Here is a 4125-nt window from a genome sequence, read left to right as displayed (position 1 = left end):
ACAATTAAGACCTGTGGTACTTAATATCTTGGCAAATTGTGTTATAACCTAACCATTAGTTATTCATTGAATCTGTAAGGAATATCTATTTCAGGTTTATTATAAGGTCTTTGGTAAGGTTGACAGACACTCACTTGTGAAAATGGACACTGGTACAGTAAGAAGTTTTACTTCCTTCTTTTAAACAACATTTTAAGTAGCAGAGCCTTTTTTGGAAAAATTTCAAGTAAATATGCAAGAAAATAACAGACAATGAGGTCATAGATAATAAAATGCCTCTAAATATTTCTGTGGAAATGATACTTTTTATCAATACATAGGCAAAGACAGAATAAAGAAAATAAATTTTAAAATAAATGGCATGTGAATGAATGAGATTTTATTTCATTTTCTTATATTCAATATATGTATTTTCTTTATTTTATTTTATTTTTATTGTATTTTGGGGGGTAAAACAAAGGGATTTTAATTACCAAAGCAAAGTATAATCTTTTTCTCTTTTGAACATGTAAATATGTAAGCTACTCTTACCTTTTCCCCTGCCTATATTATCAATTTCAGATAACAACTATGATAAGAAAATTTATAGACTGAAAAATTAATAAGCTTGTTATCAATCATAATATAATTTATAAGTTTGTAACTGCACAGAAACTTCATTTCTTTAACATTAACTTTTTTCCTTTATTTCTTTTTGATTCAAACTGGAATTCTCCAGCAACCTGCCTCACCTCCCTCCCTCCTTTCTTGTATATCCGATCCCTTAATTATTAAGCCATTAGGACAGTTAGGTTCTGGTCAGCATCTAACAAACTTAGGAACAACGTTTTGGGTCTGTTGACCATGGAAGCAGAGTTTCAGTCCAACTAAAAATAATATCTAGACCTCAGCTGTGTTTCAGCCTGGACCCATGAAAGTACAGCAACCTTACAGAACAGGCCCTCCTGAAATTAGACAAAATGATGCCATGGCTGACATTAGGACCTGACACAATGATCTACTTTCCTACTATGACTGCAGCCAACTATTAGAGCCCATGACCCCAACTCCAGCAGTAACTATGATTAATGAATTTTCTTATATATCAGAGGCCCAGGGCACAAAATGCATGCAGGGAGGTTGGGTCCCTCAGCCCAGCCTGCACCCACTCCAATCCGGGACTCCTCAGGGGATGTCCGACTGCTGGTTCAACCCTCTCTCAATGACCCTAACTGCCCTCCCTGCTGGCCTGATCACCCCCCACTGCCTCTGCCTTGGCCCCTGCCACTGTGGCTTTGTCCAGAAGGACATCCGGATGGATGTCCGGTCTAATTAGCATATTACCTTTTTATTAGTATAGATAATCTAACCCCTACGAACCATTGGGAAGCTAGTTTTAGATACTTGTTCACCTGTGCTTCTGGAATTGGCACCATTTCCTTAAATAAATCTTTACGTTATTTGCTGAAAACTTCTGTTCACATTTTATTAGGCTTTAAGGAACCCCTTAATTCAGTATCATTTCCAAAGGTGGTGTGGCATTTTTGTGACCTTATTATTTTATTCTGAGATTTAAAGCAATACTTGAAGCAAATAGAATAACTAAAGCCACTTCTCAAACATGTGGGATTAAACTGGATTATACAAGATCTTTGACTGATTGAAGGTGTCTGCTCTGGTCAGGTCAGAGATGGAGATATCTGGTCATTGTTTTGGATTCAGATTTGTTCTTATAACAACGTTCCACCAAACACCTCAAGCTTTCCTTACACATTATAGGTATTAAACACCATCACAGGACACTTGAAACAGAATACTTTGATACTTATTCCTCTGTACCTTTGAAGTTAATCTGGGAAAAATGTTAGGATATCAGCAGGGAAAACGTCCTTCCTTTGTCACATCATGGTATTGCCACATTCTACAACTCCTAGTTGACTAATTTGTTGTTTTCGGCTAGCCATTATACCTGTCTGAAGTGATTAAGATCCTTGAATTCCTATTTCAGATTCTTTGGTTCCCCCATAAAGGAAATATTCCAGAACTTTTCCAACATCTCTTTTGAATTGCCTCATTGTTTCTTAATGGGGTATTGATAACATTGTGGATGGGATGATGCTTTGTGTTTGTAATATTGCAGGATATTTAGCATCCCTGGCTTTTGGCTACTAAAAACCTACAATACCCTCCTCCATCATTTTGACTACCAAATAAACCATATACATCCTTGATGTAAGACATATGCTCTACTTAGAAACCATTATGCTTGAATTTTATCATAAGATAATTTAAATTGTTAGATAATTTAAGAGTCAATAAGAACATCATTTTAAAATTAATCACACTCTGTTCCTGTCTGTGGGATTTCCTGTCTTTGTTAACACCTAATTCCTTGACCTTTTTTCTGGGCCAGCATCTCATCTTGGTCACATCCCTGGCAACATGGTTTCCATCGTGCATGACCTTTTCCTTGGAGACTAAAGCTCATGTCAGTTTCCGGACACGAGGGCCATCTTATCCTTTCCCTTACAAAGTTGTCCTCTCCAACTAAGCTGCCCACTAAATTCCAATTTCCTGTCTGAGGCAAGCCTTCAATTCTCTACCAATTTGTCAAGCACGGATGAGTAGTAGGCCCTGAGTCACTAAGGGATTTCCAGTTTGGTTAGCAGATTTAACCACTTCCAAGGTACTCTTTTATGAATCATGTCGATTTTTACTTTCCCCACTCTAAACCTTCAGATTTCCTTTCACAATCACGTCATTTAAGTTTTATAATAAAATCCGCATTATACTTTCAGCAACTGTAGCAGACCACTTCTAACTAAAGTAAGAATTGATTTCTTACCCCTGGGCAAAGAGAAGTCTTTCTCAGAATGCAGTGATGTGTCTGAAAACTTGAATACAAACTCCATTTACTTAGCTGTGAGGCTTTGGGCATGCCCTTTAGTTTCTCTAAGTGTCTATTTTAAATGAAGGGCAGGGTCAGTTAGTCTCGCAAACTTCCAGGAGCACTCTGAGTCTAGATTAAATGCTAAAGGAAGTTGAGCAATTTTTGTCTGTGAAGCAGAAAACAAGCGATACTTGTATTTTAAACTCTAAGGTACAGTGTGAACGGAGATTATGTGTAGCTCTTGAGTAGTCGTTGAGTTATAATGATCAGTTTAAGGTATAGAAGAGAACTAATGTAGAAAATGTGCTGAAGTGGCTTCCGCACTGTACTTCTAGGAAATCTGATCCTTTTCCCAAATTATATTTTGCTATTGTTCAAGCCCCAGTTTCCATGCAATCAAGACAAATAACTGAGTGTCTCAAAGCCGAAGTCCTCTTACTTGAGCATAAATCCATGTTGTCCATGGCAATAAGTTTCTAACTCAAATCAATTTTTCATAGGGAAGAAAAAAGAAAAGAGGAGTTAGTTGCATAGCCAACATTTCAAGTCACTACCCTAATCCAGCTGTGATTAAAAGATAAAGCTATATATTTATGAATATTTAACTTATTTGCATCCAAGTAGTTAAACATGTTATATGTAGTCTAGTATATTTTAGAGCAGATATTTAAAAAGTGTAAATGAAGTGTAGTATAAACAAAAAGTATAAATTCATGAGCAGAGATTACATGACAAACAAAATTTTAACTCAACTATCACATTAATTGTGATAATAAAATCCATATATTTTGTGTTTTGTGAATATCAGTTTTGATTCTGAATTGTTCCTTTTAAAATATATTTTACTGAAAAGTGCAGGGAATGAAGGAACCCAATTAAAATAAAATTTATCAATTTAAAAATAAAGCTCTCATAACTATTAGGAAATATAGGGGATCTGTTTTTTATATGCCAACTGTGGTTTAAGTGCTGAGTCCCTGAATCTTAGGAGGATAATGATACATTCTCAGTCCCTGGATCAAACTCTGCAATGGCCCCTCATCTTAAACTAAAACCAAATCATTTACAGCAGCCTCCAGGCACCAACACGATCCAGTTAACTCCCTGACTTCACGCACTTCTCTCCCAGACACTCGCTCCATTCCAGCCACACTGATTTCCTGGTAATTCCTCCAGCTTTACCTGTGCTCTTCTTGGCTTCAAGCACTTGCACTGCCATTTCTTCTACCTGAAATGACTTTCTCTGGCTGTCTCGT

Source organism: Myotis davidii, unplaced genomic scaffold, assembly GCF_000327345.1.
Source record: "Myotis davidii unplaced genomic scaffold, ASM32734v1 scaffold392, whole genome shotgun sequence".
Classification (NCBI taxonomy): domain Eukaryota; kingdom Metazoa; phylum Chordata; class Mammalia; order Chiroptera; family Vespertilionidae; genus Myotis; species Myotis davidii.
This window is presented reverse-complemented; position numbering follows the sequence as displayed.